Source organism: Leptodactylus fuscus, chromosome 3, assembly GCF_031893055.1.
Source record: "Leptodactylus fuscus isolate aLepFus1 chromosome 3, aLepFus1.hap2, whole genome shotgun sequence".
NCBI lineage: Eukaryota > Metazoa > Chordata > Amphibia > Anura > Leptodactylidae > Leptodactylus > Leptodactylus fuscus.
In genome coordinates this window covers 6,338,740-6,360,728 of record NC_134267.1, presented here as the reverse complement: position 1 = coordinate 6,360,728, position 21,989 = coordinate 6,338,740, and positions in this window count along the sequence as shown.

Below are 21,989 nucleotides of genomic sequence, written 5' to 3'. Positions count from 1 at the left end.
CCTTTATGTGTTCGACAACAATAGGAGATCTATATTTTTCACTGGTGATTTAGTAACGTATAGTTAACAATCATCCCTCTTTGTTATAGTGCTAATTGCTACCCCATATAATGGCCTCCTGCGGGGTTCCTGACAACCAGTTTGGCGAATGTGGGAAAGCAACAGGGGGCTTCATATACAGTAATTTACTTTTTGACGGAAACTAGCTTGTAAATGGTCGAAGTAGAACAAAAAAAAAAAATCAGCCAGTATATATGTCCCTTTATACAAAAAATTTCCAGCTCTTAAAGGGGTTATGTGCATTCAGCCTTACTGTGGCCTGGTTGGATGTACGCATGTCTGATGGTGGACTGTGCTCCCATTTACTTCCATCTGAAGTACAGCGCTTGGCTATCTCCAGTGCTGTCATTGGCGTGAATGGAAGCAAAAACCACCACCAAACATGTGTACAGTCAGGCTGAATGTGCAGTGGGGGGAAAGGTTCCTTGTTGGTCTCATTGGTCTTCACTAGAGATGAGCGAGTAGTGAGATAACCTCCGACCTCGATCCCGCTGGAAAAGATAGATATTGGAATTCCGATCGTGATCATGGAATTTTCTCGATCGGAATCTGATCTTTTCCGATCCCGATCGCTCAACCCTAGTCAGAAGGGAGAAAGCTGTTGTGAACTCCTCCAACAGAAACTTATCTCCCCAAAAACAAAAGGATCCGTCAGGTTGTAACTAGAGATGAGCGAGTAGTACTCGATCGAGTAGGTATTCGATCGAATACTACAGTATTCGAAATACTCGTACTCGGCTCTGAGTTCACTCTGCCAGGCATCGGGCCTGGGCAGAGCCGACTGCGCATGTCTGCTTGTAGTGCGGGCATACACAGTCGGCTCTGCCCAGAGCCGGAAGATGCCGTGGGGACGCTGCACGGAGAAGACTTCTTGGAGGATCCAGCCCGACCCTCACTCGTGGACTTGGTAAGCATAATTTGATCGAATGTTGCCTACCCCTGAAATGAGTATTTTCCCCCTATAGACTATAATAGGGTTCGATATTCGATTCGAGTAGTCGAATATTGAGGGGCTACTAGAAACGAATATCGAATATCGAGTATTTAACTACTCAATCATCTCTAGTCTTCACTATATATCTTGTAAAGTGAGTCCAAAAAACCCACTACGGTCATTGAAGTCTATGAGGCTCTGTTGGTGTCCATCATACGAAGGATCTAGCACCACCATAATACGTCGTCCTGTCCCTATCACAGGGCAGAGCAGTAGAGATAACAATCTTAATGGCAACTACTGTTAGACAATTTGTTCATAACTCCTTGTCCACCATTTTATTTCTGATAAAACTTTATATAACCTTCATGATTTCATTTGCAACTTGCTGTACTTGGAGACACTGGAGATAAACTATGATATTGCCTATTTCCAAGAGTAATCCTAAGGCCAGGTTCACATCGGCATCGAAGTCTCCTTTTAAAGACTTTATCGCAGTGACAAAAAGTTGACTCAAAAAGTGCAAGTCCAACTTTTTCACCAGCAGTTTCAGTTTAAAAGAACAAATCCCATGGAGGTCAATGGGACCATCAGGGACCATTGGTGTCCACAATTCCACGATGTGCGTGTCCATTGTTGCGGACAATGAATAGACCTGCACAGATGTGAACATAACGTAGGAATGTTTGTAAACGCTGTGGAAGAGACTGACGGAGAAACGGGAAAAATTTCAAAATAAGAACAAAAAGAAAATATTTAAGACTTAGAATAAACCTTTCTTATATGAAATATTCGAAATTATCCTTGAGTACAGAGTTTACAGAAATGAACAATATTATTCACCATTGCTTTTTAATACATAAGAAGCCTATTCACACATAGCAGCTGTTCTGGTTTACTCAGCCAGTAAAGTATCCCATAGGTAAGAATGAAAAACAAAGTAACTGGCCTGGCCGTAGATCTGAAGTCCTGGTAGAAGGTGGTCTTTTGTAAATATAAATAGCCCCAAAGCCCTTTTGAGACCTGCAGAAGTGTAGAACGGGTTTCGAACCCCATTATAGTCTATGGGGAACAGATACTCGTTAAGGGGGAAACCCAAATCCGTGTCTGGAGGGTCACCAAGTCCACTATGACACCCCAGGAAATGATACCAACACCTCTGGAATGACACTGGGACAGCAGGGGAAGCATGTCTGGGGGCATCTAACACACCAAAGACCCTCTATTACCCCAACATCACAGCCTAACAACTACACACTTTACACACTCAATACCACCTCTCTGACAGTAGGAAAACACCTTGAAACATGTGTATTTGGCACTTGCAGTGAGGAGAGCTTGTCACCAGCAGTGAATTTGGCCCTTGTAGTAAGTTGAGGTTGGCACCAACATTTGTTTTGAAAATCAGGGTGGATTGAGCCTCTAACCAGCAGAGTTTGGGCAAATTCATGGTGGAGGGAGCCTCTAAAAACCCCAGTTTGGACCAATTCATGATGGAGGGAGCCTCTAAAAACCCCAGTTTGGACCAATTCATGGTGGAGGGAGCCTCTAAAACCCCCCAGTTTGGACCAATTCATGGTGGAGGGAGCCTCTAAAAACCCCAGTTTGGACCAATTCATGGTGGAGTGAGCCTCTAAACAGCCCAGTTTGGGCAAATTCATGGTGGAGGGAGCCTCTAAAAACCCCCAGTTTGGACCAATTTATGGTGGAGGGAGCCTCTAAAAACCCCAGTTTGGACCAATTCATGGTGGAGGGAGCCTCTAAACAGCCCAGTTTGGGCAAATTCATGGTGGAGGGAGCCTCTAAACAGCCCAGTTTGGGCAAATTCATGGTGGAGGGAGCCTCTAAAAACCCCAGTTTGGACCAATTCATGGTGGAGGGAGCCTCTAAAAACCCCAGTTTGGACCAATTCATGGTGGAGGGAGCCTCTAAAAACCCCAGTTTGGACCAATTCATGGTGGAGGGAGCCTCTAAAAACCCCAGTTTAGACCAATTCATGATGGAGGGAGCCTCTAAACAGCCCAGTTTGGGCAAATTCATGGTGGAGGGAGACTCTAAAAACCCCAGTTTGGACCAATTCATGGTGGAGGGAGCCTCTAAAAACCCCAGTTTGGACCAATTCATGGTGGAGGGAGCCTCTAAACAGCTCAGTTTGGGCAAATTCATGGTGGAGGGAGCCTCTAAACAGCCCAGTTTGGGCAAATTCATGGTGGAGGGAGCCTCTAAAAACCCCAGTTTGGACCAATTCATGGTGGAGGGAGCCTCTAAACAGCTCAGTTTGGGCAAATTCATGGTGGAGGGAGCCTCTAAACAGCCCAGTTTGGGAAAATTCATGGTGGAGGGAGCCTCTAAAAACCCCAGTTTGGACCAATTCATGGTGGAGGGAGCCTCTAAAAACCCCAGTTTGGACCAATTCATGGTGGAGGGAGCCTCTAAAAACCCCAGTTTGGACCAATTCATGGTGGAGGGAGCCTCTAAAAACCCCAGTTTGGACCAATTCATGATGGAGGGAGCCTCTAAACAGCCCAGTTTGGGCAAATTCATGGTGGAGGGAGACTCTAAAAACCCCAGTTTGGACCAATTCATGGTGGAGGGAGCCTCTAAAAACCCCAGTTTGGACCAATTCATGGTGGAGGGAGCCTCTAAACAGCTCAGTTTGGGCAAATTCATGGTGGAGGGAGCCTTTAAACAGCCCAGTTTGGGCAAATTCATGGTGGAGGGAGCCTCTAAAAACCCCAGTTTGGACCAATTCATGGTGGAGGGAGCCTCTAAACAGCTCAGTTTGGGCAAATTCATGGTGGAGGGAGCCTCTAAACAGCCCAGTTTGGGCAAATTCATGGTGGAGGGAGCCTCTAAAAACCCCAGTTTGGACCAATTCATGGTGGAGGGAGCCTCTAAAAACCCCAGTTTGGACCAATTCATGGTGGAGGGAGCCTCTAAACAGCTCAGTTTGGGCAAATTCATGGTGGAGGGAGCCTCTAAACAGCCCAGTTTGGGCCAATTCATGGTGGAGGGAGCCTCTAAAAACCCCAGTTTGGACCAATTCATGGTGGAGGGAGCCTCTAAAAACCCCAGTTTGGACCAATTCATGGTGGAGGGAGCCTCTAAACAGCCCAGTTTGGACCAATTCATGGTGGAGGGAGCCTCTAAAAACCCCAGTTTGGACCAATTCATGGTGCAGGGAGCCTCTAAACAGCCCAGTTTGGGCAAATTCATGGTGGAGGGAGCCTCTAACCAGCCCAGTTTGGACCAATTCATGGTGGAGGGAGCCTCTAAAAACCCCAGTTTGGACCAATTCATGATGGAGGGAGCCTCTAAACAGCCCAGTTTGGACCAATTCATGGTGGAGGGAGCCTCTAAACAGGCCAGTTTGGGCAAATTCATGGTGGAGGGAGCCTCTAAACAGCCCAGTTTGGGCAAATTCATGGTGGAGGTAGCCTCTAACCAGCCCAGTTTGGACCAATTCATGGTGGAGGGAGCCTCTAAAAACCCCAGTTTGGACCAATTCATGGTGGAGGGAGCCTCTAAACAGCCCAGTTTGGACCAATTCATGGTGGAGGGAGCCTCTTAAAACCCCAGTTTGGACCAATTCATGGTGGAGGGAGCCGCTAAACAGCCCAGTTTGGACCAATTCATGGTGGAGGGAGCCTCTAACCAGCAGAGTTGGAGGAAATCAGGGTGGAGGGAGCCTCTAACCAGCAGAGTTGTGGGAAAGCAGGGTGGAGGGAGCCTCTAACCAGCAGAGTTGGTGGAAATCAGGGTGGAGGGAGCCTCTAACCAGCAGAGTTGTGGGAAAGCAGGGTGGAGGGAGCCTCTAACCAGCAGAGTTGTGGGAAAGCAGGGTGGAGGGAGCCTCTAACCAGCAGAGTTGTGGGAAAGCAGGGTGGAGGGAGCCTCTAACCAGCAGAGTTGGTGGAAATCAGGGTGGAGGGAGCCTCTAACCAGCAGAGTTGTGGGAAAGCAGGGTGGAGGGAGCCTCTAACCAGCAGAGTTGGGGGAAATCAGGGTGGAGGGAGCCTAGTATTAGCAGAATTGTGCAACGCTTATGGTGGATGAGTATGAGGATGCGGAGGAATTGGAGAGGTTGAGTACAGACATGGAGTTTCATGTTGGGGTGCTTTACACAGGTGGGCACAAAAATGAAGGCTCTATCCAGTGGTGGTTCATTTTTATCAAAGTGAGCCGGTCGGCACTCTCAGCTGACAGACGGGTGCGCTTGTCAGTGATGATGCCACCAGCTGCACTGAACACCCTCTCAGATAGGACGCTGGCGGCAGGACAGGACAGCACCTCCAAGGCATATAGGGCAAGTTCAAGCCACAGGTCCAACTTCGACACCCAATACGTGTAGGGCGCAGAGGGGTCGGAGAGGACAGGGCTGTGGTCGGAAAGGTATTCCCGCAACATGCGCCTATACTTCTCACGCCTGGTGACACTAGGACCCTCCGTGGCGGCACTTTGGCGAGGGGGTGCCATCAAGGTGTCCCAGACCTTAGACAGTGTGCCCCTCGTTTGTGTGGACCGGTGAGAACTTGGTTGCCTACTGGAGGAACTGTCCTCCCTGCCGCCAACGTCACATGCTGGAAACATCTCCATCATATTCTGCACCAATTGCCTGTGGCAAGCATTGATGCGATTGGCCCTCCCCTCTACCGGAATAAAAGACGAGATGTTGTTTTTATACCGGGGGTCAAGGATAGCAAAGATCCAGTACTGGTTGTCCTCCATGATTTTGACAATACGCTTGTCGGTTGTAAAGCACCCCAACATGAACTCAACCATGTCTGCCACAGTATTAGTTGGCATGACTCCTCTGGCCCCACCGGAAAGTTCAATCTCCATTTCCTCCTCATCCTCCATGTCTACCCATCCGCGCTGCAACAATGGGACGATTCGAAGTTGCCCGGAAGCCTCCTGTATCACCATCACATCATCGGACAACTCTTCTTCCTCCTCCTCCTCCTCCTCCTCCATTAAACGCAGTGAAGCGGACAGATGTGTGGACCTACTCTCCAGCTGTGACGGATCGGATGCTATCCCTAACTCCTCTGTGTGATCTGAGTTATCCCTGATGTCAATCAGGGATTCTCTCAGAACACACAAGAGCGGGATTGTAAGGCTCACCATCGCATCCTCAGAGCTCACCCTCCTTGTGGACTCCTCAAAGACCCGTAGGATGTCACAAAGGTCTCTCATCCATGGCCACTCATGGATGTGAAACTGAGGCAGCTGACTTTGTGGCACCCTAGGGTTTTGTAGCTGGTATTCCATCAAAGGTCTCTGCTGCTCAACCACTCTATTCAACATCTGAAACGTTGAGTTCCAGCGTGTGGGGACGTCGCACAAAAGCCGGTGTTGTGGCACATGCAGGCGTTGCTGGAGAGATTTTAAGCTAGCAGCGGCTACTGTCGACTTGCGAAACTGGGCGCACATGCGCCGCACTTTCACCAGTAGCTCTGGAACATTGGGGTAGCTCTTTAGGAAACGTTGCACCACTAGGTTGAAGACGTGGGCCAGGCATGGAACATGTTGGAGTCCGGCAAGCTCCAGAGCTGCTACCAGGTTCCGGCCGTTATCACAAACGACCATGCCTGGGCCCAGGTGCAGCGGCTCAAACCATATTGCCGTCTCATCGAGGAGGGCATCCCTCACCTCGGAGGCAGTGTGCTGTCTGTCCCCCAAGCTGATCAGCTTCAGCACAGCCTGCTGACGTCTACCAACGCCAGTGCTGCAATGTTTCCAACTCGTAGCTGGGGTCAATCTAACAGCGGAGGAGGAGGCGGTGGCGGAGGAGGAGGTGGTGGCGGAGGAGGAGGCGGTAGAGGAGGAGGAGGAGGGGGGTGTTCTTCTCGTGTCCCTGCCAGGAATGTTAGGCGGGGAGACGAGGTACACCGGGCCAGTTTGGGAAGCAGTCCCAGCCTCAACTACATTCACCCAGTGTGCCGTCAGTGAAATGTAGCGTCCCTGTCCGCATGCACTTGTCCACGCGTCGGTGGTCAAGTGGACCTTTGTGCAAAGCGCGGAACTAAGGGCCCACCTGATGTTGAGTGACACGTGCTGGTGCAAGGCAGGGACGGCACACCGGGAGAAGTAGTGATGGCTAGGGACGGCATAGCGAGGTGCCGCAGTTGCCATCAGGTCCAGGAAGGCGGGAGTTTCAACAAGCCGGAACGCCAACATCTCCTGGGCCAGCAGTTTAGCGATGTTGGCGTTCAAGGCTTGCGCGTGTGGGTGGTTAGCAGTGTATTTCTGCCGCCGCTCCAATGTCTGAGAGATGGTGGGTTGTTGTAAAGAAGCGCCTGATGGTGCCTTTGATGGTGCAGGAGAAGGAGATAAGACAGGAACAGGGGAGGATGAGGGAGAAGTCAACAAAGTGGCGGAGGCAGATGAAGTGGTGTCCTGGCTCGTCCTCTGGAGTGCATCGCCAGCACAGTCAGCAGTGGCAGTGGCAGAGGCAGAGGCAGTGGCAGAGGCAGTGGCAGTGGCGTGAACGGCAGGCGGCCTTTGTCCTGCCGTTGCTGCCTGCCACTGATTCCAGTGCTTGGATTCCAAATGACAGCGCATTGAAGTGGTGGACAGGTTGCTCTTCTCAGAGTCCCTAATCAATTTCGAGAGGCAAATTGTGCAGACAACACTATATCTGTCCTCGGCGCATTCCTTGAAAAAACTCCACACCTTCGAGAAACGTGCCCTCGAGGTGGGAGTTTTTCGGGGCTGGGTACGAACTGGAACATCTTGGGAGATTCCGGGTGTGGCCTGGCTTCGCCTAAGCTGCTGACCTCTGCCTCTGCCTCTAGCTACCCTTTTTGGTGCTACACCTGCCTCAACATCCACACTACTTTCCCCGCTTGACATCCCCCCTGTCCAGGTCGGGTCAGTGTCCTCATCATCCACCACTTCCTCTTCCAACTCCTGTCTCATCTCCTCCTCCCGCACAATGCGCCGGTCAACTGGATGCCCTGACGGCAACTGCGTCACATCATCGTCAATGAGGGTGGGTTGCTGGTCATCCACCACCAAATCGAACGGAGATGGAGGAGACTCTAGTGTTTGAGCATCTGGACACAGATGCTCCTCTGTTAGGTTCGTGGAATCGTGACGTGGAGAGGCAGGTTGAGGGACAATGAAAGGAGCGGAGAACAGCTCTGGGGAGCAGGGACAGTTGGGGTTATTGTTCTGTGAAGCTTGGGAATTTTGGGAGGAAGGAGGACAAGACTGTTGGGTAATAGGAGGAGAGGAGGCAGAGTCTGACTGGCTGCTGGACAATGTGCTGTAAGCGTTCTCTGACAGCCATTGCAAGACCTGTTCCTGGTTCTCGGGCCTACTAAGGTTTGTACCCTGCAGTTTAGTTAATGTGGCAAGCAACCCTGGCACTGTGGAGTGGCGCAATGCTTGCTGCCCCACAGGAGTAGGCACGGGACGCCCTGTGGTTTCACTGCTACCTTGCTCCCCAGAACCATTCCCCCGACCTCGCCCACGGTCTCGTCCACGTCCCTTTCCGGGAGCCTTGCGCATTTTGAATTCCCAGTTAGAAATTGGCACTATATACCAGTAGCAAAAATTGTGGGTGCACGTAACCCCAATATATTCTTTGAATTCCCAGTCAGACAATGGCACTATATACCAGTAGCAAGAAATGAGGGTATTTATAACCCCAATATATTCTTTGAATTCCCAGTCAGAAACTGGCACTATATGGCAGTAGCAAGAAATGAGGGTATTTATAACCCCAATATATTCTTTGAATTCCCAGTCAGACAATGGCACTATATACCAGTAGCAAGAAATGAGGGTATTTGTAACCCCAATATATTCTTTGAATTCCCAGTCAGACAATGGCACTATATACCAGTAGCAAAAATTGTGGGTGCACGTAACCCCAATATATTCTTTGAATTACCAGTTAGAAACTGGCACTATATGGCAGTAGCAAGAAATGAGGGTATTTGTAACCCCAATATATTCTTTGAATTCCCAGTCAGACAATGGCACTATATACCAGTAGCAAGAAATGAGGGTATTTGTAACCCCAATATATTCTTTGAATTCCCAGTCAGACAATGGCACTATATACCAGTAGCAAGAAATGAGGGTATTTGTAACCCCAATATATTCTTTGAATTCCCAGTCAGACAATGGCACTATATACCAGTAGCAAGAAATGAGGGTATTTGTAACCCCAATATATTCTTTGAATTCCCAGTCAGACAATGGCACTATATACCAGTAGCAAGAAATGAGGGTATTTGTAACCCCAATATATTCTTTGAATTCCCAGTCAGACAATGGCACTATATACCAGTAGCAAGAAATGAGGGTATTTGTAACCCCAATATATTCTTTGAATTCCCAGTGAGACAATGGCACTATATACCAGTAGCAAGAAATGAGGGTATTTGTAACCCCAATATATTCTTTGAATTCCCAGTGAGACAATGGCACTATATACCAGTAGCAAAAATTGTGGGTGCACGTAACCCCAATATATTCTTTGAATTAACAGTCAGAAACTGGTACTATATGGCAGTAGCAAGAAATGAGGGTATTTGTAACCCCAATATATTCTTTGAATTCCCAGTCAGACAATGGCACTATATACCAGTAGCAAGAAATGAGGGTATTTATAACCCCAATATATTCTTTGAATTCCCAGTCAGACAATGGCACTATATACCAGTAGCAAGAAATGAGGGTATTTGTAACCCCAATATATTCTTTGAATTCCCAGTCAGACAATGGCACTATATACCAGTAGCAAGAAATGAGGGTATTTGTAACCCCAATATATTCTTTGAATTCCCAGTCAGACAATGGCACTATATACCAGTAGCAAGAAATGAGGGTATTTGTAACCCCAATATATTCTTTGAATTACCAGTCAGAAACTGGCACTATATGGCAGTAGCAAGAAATGAGGGTATTTGTAAACCCAATATATTCTTTGAATTCCCAGTCAGACAATGGCACTATACACTCACCGGCCACTTTATTAGGTACACCTGTCCAACTGCTCGTTAACACTTAATTTCTAATCAGCCAATCACATGGCGGCAACTCAGTGCATTTAGGCATGTAGACATGGTCAAGACAATCTCCTGCAGTTCAAACCGAGCATCAGTATGGGGAAGAAAGGTGATTTGAGTGCCTTTGAACGTGGCATGGTTGTTGGTGCCAGAAGGGCTGCTCTGAGTATTTCAGAAACTGCTGATCTACTGGGATTTTCACGCACAACCATCTCTAGGGTTTACAGAGAATGGTCCGAAAAAGAAAAAACATCCAGTGAGCGGCAGTTCTGTGGGCGGAAATGCGTTGTTGATGCCAGAGGTCAGGGGAGAATGGCCAGACTGGTTCGAGCTGATAGAAAGGCAACAGTGACTCAAATAGCCACCCGTTACAACCAAGGTAGCCAGAAGAGCATCTCTGAACGCCGCACAGTACGTCCAACTTTGAGGCTACAGATGGGCTACAGCAGCAGAAGACCACACCGGGTGCCACTCCTTTCAGCTAAGAACAGGAAACTGAGGCTACAATTTGCACAAGCTCATCGAAATTGGACAATTGAAGATTGGAAAAACGTTGCCTGGTCTGATGAGTCTCGATTTCTGCTGCGACATTCGGATGGTAGGGTCAGAATTTGGCGTCAACAACATGAAAGCATGGATCCATCCTGCCTTGTATCAACGGTTCAGGCTGGTGGTGGTGGTGTCATGGTGTGGGGAATATTTTCTTGGCACTCTTTGGGCCCCTTGGTACCAATTGAGCATCGTTGCAATGCCAAAGCCTACCTGAGTATTGTTGCTGACCATGTCCATCCCTTTATGACCACAATGTACCCAACATCTGATGGCTACTTTCAGCAGGATAATGCAATGCCATGTCATAAAGCTGGAATCATCTCAGACTGGTTTCTTGAACATGACAATGAGTTCACTGTACTCCAATGGCCTCCACAGTCACCAGATCTCAATCCAATAGAGGAGCATCTTTGGGATGTGGTGGAACGGGAGATTCGCATCATGGATGTGCAGCCGACAAATCTGCGGCAACTGTGTGATGCCATCATGTCAATATGGACCAAAATCTCTGAGGAATGCTTCCAGCACCTTGTTGTATCTATGCCACGAAGAATTGAGGCAGTTCTGAAGGCAAAAGGGAGTCCAACCCGTTACTAGCATGGTGGACCTAATAAAGTGGCCGGTGAGTGTATACCAGTAGCAAGAAATGAGGGTATTTATAAACCCCAATATATTCTTTGAATTCCCAGTCAGACAATGGCACTGTATACCAGTAGTAAAAATTGTGGGTGCACGTAACCCCAATATATTCTTTGAATTACCAGTCAGAAACTGGCACTATATGGCAGTAGCAAGAAATGAGGGTATTTGTAACCCCAATATATTCTTTGAATTCCCAGTGAGACAATGGCACTATATACCAGTAGCAAAAATTGTGGGTGCACTTAACCCCAATATATTCTTTGAATTCCCAGTCAGACAATGGCACTATCGGGGTATCGGGGGTATATATCGGGTATACGGGAATACACTGTCAGTGTATTCCATTCAGGATCCTGGGAAAGCTGGGTTGCGGCGATTGAGCCCATCAGTGCCACGTTACACTTACAAGCTTCTCCCTGGAATTTAGCTCTTACAAGAGCTGTTGTGGTTGTCTTCTCCTTCCTATCCTAGCCTGTCCCTGCCTACCCAGAATCTAAGCCCTAGCTAGCTGGACGGAAACCTCCGTCCTCGGTGAATTGCAAGCTCAGAATGACGCGAACCTGGGCGGCGCTGTTCTTTTAAATTAGAGGTCACATGTTTTCGGCAGCCAATGGGTTTTGCCTACTTTTTTCAACGTCACCGGTGTCGTAGTTCCTGTCCCACCTACCCTGCGCTGTTATTGGAGCAAAAAAGGCGCCAGGGAAGGTGGGAGGGGAATCGAGTAATGGCGCACTTTACCACGCGGTGTTCGATTCGATTCGAACATGCCGAACAGCCTAATATCCGATCGAACATGAGTTCGATAGAACACTGTTCGCTCATCTCTAGTAGAAAGGCCAAGAAAATGTGTAGATAATAATGATGGGAACCGAACACGAGTCTGTGATAAGATCATAAAGAGACAAACCTAAAGAACACAACAAACAAGGAGCACAGGAGAATGAAGTTGCCTTATTTTAATCCAAACCACTGTGTGTGGCCCAAATCAGAAGATATTTTATAACTGGTTAATTGGATACATCCCAAAATTTTGATCGTTGGGATTCCATGTTATGGAAGTCCTAGTAATGGGCTGATTTGTCCCCATTTATAAGTTCGCCCTGTACATTCTCTCACCATTGGGATAAATGGATAGTCCACTCTTAGGGTAAGTTCACACAGGGTTTTTTGGTCAGGATTTTGAGGCCGTATTCACCTCAAAATCCTAACCAAAACTTCAAGTGTTTTTTCCGGGAGCTGGCTTGCTCTGGCTCCCAGAAAAAGAACCGGTATGTTCATTCTTCAGGTCATTTCGCCTCGAACCAGCATTCGGCCAATCAATGTTGGTTCTGCTGGAGGCTCGTCTGTGAGGAGGCGGAGTCTAAGTTCGGACCTCAGGCAGAACCAGCATTGATTGGCCAAATGCTGTACACTGGCCAATCAACACTAGTCAATGCATTCCTATGAGATAAAGTAAGCTCGCTCGTAACTCCTGACTAGCAAGGATGAGCAGACACTATCAACAAAAAATATTGAGTATGTGCACACTGCCACTCACCATGAGACCGAACCAGAAAGGGTGCACGACCTGTAGATTCCCGGACTTCAAAGGACAAATTTCGTAGAAGATATATATTGCACAAAAGGTCCGCAGCACCTTGATCCGGTTAAAATATAACCTTTATTTCATGTTTAAAAGTCCATAATAGGAACGTGCTGACAAACAACAAAGAACATGGAAAAACGCATTAAAAACGCCAACGCGTTTCGGAGCTTCTACTCCTTAGTCATGGCATATGAAACAACAGCATACAAGCACTTCCTTTTATACTGGTTAGCCGTAATTGGAACACCTGCGAGCATACTTGTAACATATTATAAACACCCAACATAGTAGTTAACATCAAGTTTATGTTCCATTGTAAACAAATCTCCGACACTACGTAAGATGGAGAAATATTAAAAACTACTAATATAAACATCATAGTTTTTCCTTTATATGTATCTAAAGCAAAACACAATAGAACACTATCGATCATGAAATAAGGAAATAGGGAATACATTTAAAGGAACTCACCTTTTCATAGTTTAACAAGAAAACACTTCTGAACTTATAAGAAATTACGTAGATGACACACATCCTATTGTATTATAGTCGAGTGTGTAAGATAAACATATCCCCACCTACGCCATAGACAAGATGTTCCGGTCATGTGATGAAAACAACCAATGAAAAAATGAGCACACCCCTTGGGCGTGTTCAGAGACATGTGATGTAAACACTGCGCTAGTATATCAAGCGCCGATCACGTGAACATATTCAAACCACAATAGGTACAGTCCAGGATGTTAATAGATGTATGTAAGATCAGTTCTAATGTTTAAACCTGCTGGGAACCTACAGTTAAATTTAAGGATATAGTATGCTTCTCTTTTGAGTAGAATATCCTTTAAATTACCTCCTCTAATAGGTTGCTGAATCTTCTCCAGACCGCAAAATCGCAATGTCCGAACATCACCCTTATGTATATCCACAAAGTGCCTCGAGGCACCTGACATATGATCTATATTATTTTTACCGCAATCACGAATGTGCTCCTGTATCCTGGTACCCAATTTTCTACTGGTACAACCAATGTAATCCAGGCTACATGCAACACATCGTATGCAGTAAATAACATTTGTTGAATTACAATCCAACTCATCCCTAATTTTCAGACAAAAATCTGAGGCACTACTTTTAAACTCCTGTGTACTGATAACCTTCATGCAATTCTTACATCTGGGTGTACCACATTTGAGAAAACCCTTTCTCATTGAACTTCCACATTGTTTAGTCATATCCGTAGTGACGTAACTGGGAGAAAGTATATCGCCCAACGTTTGACATTTTCTTTCTACAAATAGTATCCCATCTTTTAAAAGTTGGTTAGTAATGGGATCCAATTCTAGAATTGGCAGATTCTTTTTTACCAGACTTTTAATCTTGTTATACTGGGGACTAAATGCTGTACTGAAAACCAACCATCTATTAACATCCTGGACTGTACCTATTGTGGTTTGAATATGTTCACGTGATCGGCGCTTGATATACTAGTGCAGTGTTTACATCACATGTCTCTGAACACGCCCAAGGGGTGTGCTCATTTTTTCATTGGTTGTTTTCATCACGTGACCGGAACATCTTGTCTATGGCGTAGGTGGGGATATGTTTATCTTACACACTCGACTATAATACAATAGGATGTGTGTCATCTACGTAATTTCTTATAAGTTCAGAAGTGTTTTCTTGTTAAACTATGAAAAGGTGAGTTCCTTTAAATGTATTCCCTATTTCCTTATTTCATGATTGATAGTGTTCTATTGTGTTTTGCTTTAGATACATATAAAGGAAAAACTATGATGTTTATATTAGTAGTTTTTAATATTTCTCCATCTTACGTAGTGTCGGAGATTTGTTTACAATGGAACATAAACTTGATGTTAACTACTATGTTGGGTGTTTATAATATGTTACAAGTATGCTCGCAGGTGTTCCAATTACGGCTAACCAGTATAAAAGGAAGTGCTTGTATGCTGTTGTTTCATATGCCATGACTAAGGAGTAGAAGCTCCGAAACGCGTTGGCGTTTTTAATGCGTTTTTCCATGTTCTTTGTTGTTTGTCAGCACGTTCCTATTATGGACTTTTAAACATGAAATAAAGGTTATATTTTAACCGGATCAAGGTGCTGCGGACCTTTTGTGCAATATATATCTTCTATGAGCAGACACTGTATAGCATTCAGCCAATCAACGCTGGCTCTGAATCGAATATTTACTGCGAAAAGGAGTAGTATACGAATGAGTACGAGTATTTCGAATACCGAAGTGTTCGATCGAATACTACTCGCTCATCTCTAAATGTGACTACTGGATAATGAAGCTAATATAGCTAGTATATACTGTATCTAGCACTTGGATGCCAATATGGCTCTGATAGTATATGATACTGTACATTTTTTTAGTAAAAACCATATTTTTTTTACTAATTATAAAGTCATTATTGTGTATATGGATGTGCAATGTGGACTACTGTATATAACAATAAGCCCTTATTTATACCACCTATCTGTCTTATTTCAAGTGCTTTCCAATTTTTGGCTAGCATGTGCCCATTGGGTCATGGACCAAATTATACCTCTACTAGAACAAAAATTTTACTACTTTTTTAACAATAGTCGAATTGATTTCTAGATGAGAAAATGAAATGTCGTCACCCAGAAAGAAATGACGTGTTAGTATGAAAATAGTAAAATTGATGGAAATAAGCCAATTTCTTGCCCATTCATTTGCTACTGTATAGGGATGAAAGAATTGTTCCTCCTCCTCCTACAATTTGCATTTGTCTGCAGCCTATCACCCTAGGACAATGTCATTGCAACAATGTAACATAAAAGATGTCATCCCCTGACAAACGGGCCAGTTTGTTATAGGAAGAAATGTTCTTAGGAAGCGAATTACCCGATCCATGGCCCAATAGCACGGCAGTGTAAAGGGGCCTTTAGATGTGAATATCAAAATCGTCCTCCATATGAGATTTACATCACAATGTCTTATCAACTCAACAAAAGCTGCCTATGCAATAGGTCAACGAGAATTAATAAGGAGTAATGGCCCATGTATTAACTCTAATGAAATCATTAGCCACTTTAGTAGGAACTGCTTCGGAGAAGTGTTCAGGGCAGAAGCCAAACTCCATCTAGTCTACGTGGAATTAGACGTATGAAGGAGGCAGCTGGATGGTATATAATCAGAGCGAAGGAGGATAATAATATATGACTACCGACAGCTAAGAACTGATCCTAAACTTTGGAAATAGGAAACAAATGTTAATAATTAAAGAAACTGAGACGATCTAAGACGACAAAAACACAGGAAAATGGTGCAAGGGACCGTATTGTATTTTTTTAAAGAATTCTAAGTTATTACTTACCTTCGACTGGTATCAAAATATGTGCGCTCAATGGGTGAATCTGTACATTAGTAGCAGACATATACAGTATATAGTAACACGTGCATGTCATGTACTGTGCTGTGAAATTCGGATACTAAATATGCAAAAAATTGTTGCAATTTTTATCTCTGGAAATGCTTCATTGCAGATACTTGAGATGACCAGGATTGGGGTCTTGTGATAGTTTTCAAAAAATGAAAGAGTTCTGGTTACATGCCTCTGCCTCTAGCCACCCTCTTTGGTTCTGCACTTCCCTCCACATCTACACTGCTCTCCCCGCTTGACATCCCCCTGTCCAGGTCGGGTCAGTGTCCTCATTGTCCACCTCCTCTTCCAATTCCTTGATTTCTGGTCAACAGCAACAACAGGAGATAACGGATGCTCCAGTGTTTGTGCATCAAGCAACTCATCTGTTACCTCTGGTGATTCAGGACATGGTGGTACAGAGACAGGGACAGTAAATGGAGCCAAAAACAGCTCCTGGGAGGTGGGAAAGGTGGGATTAGTTTGCTGGGAAGATTGGGCATGTTGTGAGGAAGGAGGACCAGACTGTTGGGTAGGAGGAGGACTTGAGGTAGAGGCTGACTGGCTGGTGGAGAATGTGCTGGAAGCATTGTCCGCCAGCCATTGTAACACCTCTTCCTGGTGCTCGGGCCTTGTTAGGGTTGTACCCTGCACCCTACTTAGTGTGTCCATCAAGCCAGGGACTGTGGGGAAGCGCAATGCTTGCTGTCGCAGAGCAGTAGGCACAGTAGACACTGTTGGTTGAGCGCAACCTTGCTGCACATCTGTATTTAGAAGCCCCCGTCCTCGTCTCCATCCTCGTCCCCTTGCGCTAGCCTTATGCATTTTTTGATGTATACTAATGCCCTTTTTATTGTCTATACACCCCTAATAAAAGCTGTTTTTCACGTATATAGCAAGAAGTAACTGCTGTGGATTCCTGCTATTTTGTGGGGGGAAACCCCTAACAAAAGCTGGTGTGCATGTACACTCACCGGCCACTTTATTAGGTCCACCTGTCCAACTGCTCGTTAACACTTAATTTCTAATCAGCCAATCACATGGCGGCAACTCAGTGCATTTAGGCATGTAGACATGGTCAAGACAATCTCCTGCAGTTCAAACCGAGCATCAGTATGGGGAAGAAAGGTGATTTGAGTGCCTTTGAACGTGGCATGGTTGTTGGTGCCAGAAGGGCTGGTCTGAGTATTTCAGAAACTGCTGATCTACTGGGATTTTCACGCACAACCATCTCTAGGGTTTACAGAGAATGGTCCGAAAAAGAAAAAACATCCAGTGAGCGGCAGTTCTGTGGGCGGAAATGCGTTGTTGATGCCAGAGGTCAGAGGAGAATGGCCAGACTGGTTCGAGCTGATAGAAAGGCAACAGTGACTCAAATAGCCACCCGTTACAACCAAGGTAGCCAGAAGAGCATCTCTGAACGCACAGTACGTCGAACTTTGAGGCTACAGATGGGCTACAGCAGCAGAAGACCACACCGGGGGCCACTCCTTTCAGCTAAGAACAGGAAACTGAGGCTACAATTTGCACAAGCTCATCGAAATTGGATAATTGAAGATTGGAAAAACGTTGCCTGGTCTGATGAGTCTCGATTTCTGTTGCGACATTCGGATGGTAGGGTCAGAATTTGGCGTCAACAACATGAAAGCATGGATCCATCCTGCCTTGTATCGGTAACGGTTCAGGCTGGTGGTGGTGGTGTCATGGTGTGGGGAATATTTTCTTGGCACTCTTTGGGCCCCTTGGTACCAATTGAGCATCGTTGCAACGCCAAAGCCTACCTGAGTATTGTTGCTGACCATGTCCATCCCTTTATGACCACAATGTACCCAACATCTGATGGCTACTTTCAGCAGGATAATGCAATGCCATGTCATAAAGCTGGAATCATCTCAGACTGGTTTCTTGAACATGACAATGAGTTCACTGTACTCCAATGGCCTCCACAGTCACCAGATCTCAATCCAATAGAGGAGCATCTTTGGGATGTGGTGGAACGGGAGATTCGCATCATGGATGTGCAGCCGACAAATCTGCGACTGCAACTGTGTGATGCCATCATGTCAATATGGACCAAAATCTCTAAGGAATGCTTCCAGCACCTTGTTGAATCTATGCCACGATGAATTGAGGCAGTTCTGAAGGTAAAAGGGGGTCCAACCCGTTACTAGCATGGTGTACCTAATAAAGTGGCCGGTGAGTGTATATAGCAACAAGTAACTGTTCTGTATCCCTGTTTTCCACCGTCCGGGGAAAGCTGGACTCCTGTCCCTGCAGTGTATAGCTCTGAGAAGAGCTGTTGTTGTTCTTCGGATTTTCCCTGCCTATCTGAAGTTAATCGCTATTTAGCCCTCAGCAGATATGTTTCTCTCCCTATCTCTGACCGCAAATCTGATGAATATGGCGGCGGCCGTTCTTATGAATGGGAGGTCACATGTTTTCAGCAGCCAATGGGTTTTTTCTATTTTTTTTCACTGCCTCCATTGTCGTAGTTCCTGTCCCACCTCCCCTGCGCAGTTATTGGTGCCAGGGAAGGTGGGAGGGGACACTAATTTTTACTGCGTATGCGGCCTGGTATTCGATTGGGAACGAATACCTCGAATGTCCTGATATTCGATCGAATACCTATTCAATCAAACGGTGTTCACTCATCTCTATTGAGCAGGCTTTTCGATTTCATACAGAACGGAATTGGCTCCGTTTTATTTCTAAAACTTGTAATCTTTCCCTTTCTAGTCATCAGCACAGGAATGGCGATCTATCTCATTTCAGAATCGCTAGAATTCCTAACTCCAAAATTACATGTTTATTTTGCCATGTCCCAGTTTTGTAAATGTGTAGGTGAAAGACTTCTGCTCTGTCTGACCAAGATGGATTGGCAGTCATTTCAACGAACCAAGAGAGAAACGGATGAAGCGTCTCTGCTTTATATTGTTCTGACATCTTCCCGGAGATGATATTACATGCTTCACCGGGAGACTTCTCAGAGTAAAAACAGATGTATCCCCTCTCCTAACAAATCATTGAAAATACTTACACCTAACAAAATCTATACATTTTCTAGGTGTCTAGAGCTAATTGGTTCTCAGAAACACCAATTAAAATGAAAGGGCCACTGGGATTGTTTCAGCACTAACCCAGTTGGTGGGCATTTTTGTAACTGGATAGAGATGAGCGAACACTATTCGGAACAGGCGTTCCGAATAACATGCTCCCATGAAATGAATAGACATAGCACGCAGGGGGGGGGGTTAAGTGACCGGCCGCCGGCAAAGTATGGGTGCCGGCCGCTTCCATTCATTTCTATGGGAGCGTGCTATTCGGAACGGCTGTTCCGAATAGTGTTCGCTCATCTCTATAACTGGATCCTCACCTGTCTAAAGCTACTATATAACATGTCAATGTGACATGTCAAACGTTTGTAAAAAGAAAACAACATACAGTATGTACACCTTAAACGATTGAACTCATGATAGTATAGGGTAACTTCATGATCAGTGGTGGTCCAACCACTAGCACCCCAACTAATCCCAAGAGCAAGGAACGATTCCCAGCCTGATGCAGCTGCAGGGTCAACATTCATCCTACTGCTCTTATCATACTCTATGTGAGCATTAGGGTTGAGCGATCGGGAAAAATCAGATCCCGATCGGCGATCGAGCAAATTTCACGATCGGGATCAGCTGGAAAATGATTGGAAATCATATTTTGAAATCTCAAGATCGGCTCAGCCCTAGTCAATGCTTTAAAGTGACTTTTCCCATAGACTGCAAATAAAAACTTAAAATTCTAGGAATTCTAGGAATCAATGCCTATAGATGAATCTTCAGATTTCAGGATCGATTCTAAAATCCGATTTCTGATCATTTTCCAGCCGATCCCAATCGCGATTGTGAAATTTGCTCGATCGCCGATCAGAATCCAATCTTTCCCAATCCCGATCGCTCAACCCTAATTGTATATTATATATACAGTAGGGTTGAGCTAATCTTGAGATTTCAAAATCTGATTTTTAATCATTTTCCAGCCGATCCCGATCGTGAAATTTGCTCGATTGCCAATTAGGATCCGATCTTTCCCGATCCCGATCACTCAACCCTACTCAACACCAAGAACCTGGATTGACAATATTGCACCTTAATGCAAAGCAACACAAATAATGATCAGAGCCAGATTTGGGTCTTACCATATGAGTAGACCTAGATGGCTTCTTCCAATGGTTGCATCTACTAGAAGAAGTGAAAAAATAATCCAATTCTGTTTTCTTGAGTCTCGTCCAGGTACCAGATGTAGTTTGGTGGGAAGTAGCAAAAGATGGAGATCCCTATTTATAGATGAACTAAGTCAAAAAGAGGACCAATCTCTCCCTATTACATATCCCTTTCAGGATGTGAATCCATTGAATTCTCTATTACTTAGCTCAAGACCAGATCTCTAAACGACTGCGAACCCAAGCGTAACCTACTTCTAGATAAACTTACCCAAAAGATATTGTTACCTATCAATGGTCCATGAAACTGTCCCTACAGGCTTGGACTCGATAGACTTTGATTTTGTTTCTCTCCAACCTTATCTTCTATGTGACTCAATTCCCACTGACTTTTCTATAAAGTCACAAACCTTGGCAAAAGTCTTCAAAATAGACACAAACATACAATAAATCTTGAAAACTTGGCAAAGGTCAGAATTTGAAGAAGATAGCCTCAAGAGTCTTAAAAGATTCTTCCATCCTCACAACATCTTTACATTACAAATACAGTCTCAGATTCTAGAAATACTAAACTTTACGAGTCACTTTACATTTCATTACTTAGTATCTACTGTTAAATACTGTGACAACATGAAGCTCCCAGAAAAATGAAGTTGGATATAATTGACTTTCCTGAATTCTAGAATTTGTTAATTGTCTTCTATAAACCGAGTCTCAGAACAAGCAAAGTTTTTTTTTTTAACTTTTCTTGCGACTAAAATAAGCTGCAGGGACAGATAATAAAAGTCTACAGTTGACCTTTGCCAATAGCTGGAAGTAATAAAAAGTGATAGAACGGTCTAATAGTCTTCTGTATCAATAACTGCTGAGAGATGAAGCGGCCACAGAACTTAGTTGAGGCCTTGAGGTCATTAGTCACTTCTAAGAGTAATTTTCTTGAATGAGCAATTAAGAAAACTAAAGATGTGTGGAAAGAGATTATAGAAGAGCACAAAGCAAATGTGAGCGGCGCAGAAGGAAATGGCAGCTATGAGAATGGTCTTCACAAAGGGCTGGGTCAAAGGTAGACATTTATATAATGATTCTACAATATCAAGGATTGGATACAGAGAATAGAGACATAGATATAAAGATGATAGATAGATAGATAGATAGATAGATAGATAGATAGATAGATAGATAGATAGGATATTCCTTTAATAGTCCCACAATGGGGAAATTTCAGTCATACAGTTTCATAGATGTACAGTAGTATATAACAAGAGAGAAACACATACAAGCTCATGGCAGATAGAGAAATCCTAGGAATCATAGCAACTAAAAAGAAAGAAACACAGACACACTGCAGGATCATTTAGTTCTCTGTGCGGAATGATGTTAATAATAATACAGCCGACTTGGTTGTAGGACAAGAGGAGGGGTCATAGCATGTAGATATAATAAGCAGAAATATTTGAAGAGGTGGGGGACATAGTCAGCTATTATGATAACATGTGGTAGTTCTTTGGTACGTAGTGAGATCTCCTGCTCACAGCTGATAGTTCGGTATCTTACATCAGCACTATTGTCC